Source organism: Myotis davidii, unplaced genomic scaffold (assembly GCF_000327345.1).
Source record: "Myotis davidii unplaced genomic scaffold, ASM32734v1 scaffold512, whole genome shotgun sequence".
Taxonomy (NCBI): domain Eukaryota; kingdom Metazoa; phylum Chordata; class Mammalia; order Chiroptera; family Vespertilionidae; genus Myotis; species Myotis davidii.
The window spans coordinates 1,386,473-1,387,523 of NW_006284323.1; positions in this window are offsets into that span (position 1 = coordinate 1,386,473).

Sequence of the window (1,051 nt, forward strand, 5' to 3'; positions counted from 1 at the left end):
TGGGGTGGGGGGCGGGGTCTTCAAAGGCATCAAGCTTCTTTTCAACAAGAAGTGCCCAGGCAAGGGGCACCTCATGGCCTCTGAAGCTGCAGTGCCAGCTGGGTGGCCCACCAGTCCCAGCTCGAAGACCCCCAGATCCCAACAACCCTGATCAGTGGTGCCTGGAGCACCCCACATCCCCGAAGTAGCCCCTCCTCTCAAACCCAGCCACACAGGAAGAACATGGGAGTCTTCAGGGTGCCATGAAGGGAGGGGGAGTTGGCGGAGGAGCTGCCGGGGGGCAGGAGGGGGGCTCTGAGCTCCTGTCACCACGTCTGCTGTCCCCCACAATGAATCCCCACACCCACCCCACTGGCTGCCGGAGCCAGGGGCCCAGTGCTCTGGTTTATGGGGCACCCAGCCTGCCTTGTCTTGTCGGGCCCTGGAAATGGAGATAATAGCACCTACTTCCCAGGGAAGGTGTGGGGATTAATGACTTCATGCTGCCAAGTGCCCGGTGTGGGTCCGCAGCCCTGAGCCAGGACGCAGGGCCCCTCTGACCACTCCCGTGGGCCCTCAGGGCCAGCGGCCTGGGCTCACCAGCCTCATCCCCCAGGCTGGACCTGCAGCCACTGAGGTCTCAGCCCTGAGAGTTCACTCAGTGCCCCTTTAACCTTGGGCTTTCAGACACCTGTTCTCTCCAGCCCCATCCAGCACCTTCCGTGTGCTTAGCAGTGGATGCTGAGGGGGCTGGTGCGGGCCTGGGAGCATTGAGCTCGGCTGGACAACAGCCCACCCTGCAGGCAGGCGAGGGTCCCGGCCTGAGGTTCTGTGGACCAAGCTCCGCACCCATCTTCCCAGCCGTGTCCTTGACACATGCAGGAGCAGAAGGACATTCTGCCACCCCTTGGACACTGGTCACCATCTGAAGAGCATGGACATGAGGAAGCAGCCCCTTCAGATGACACCACCACCCACAATGCCACAGGATCACACGGAGGGATGGTCTCACCCCGAGACTCTCAGGACCTGCTGGGCCTGCACTATCGTCTTTCAGTCACTTCCAGGCCAT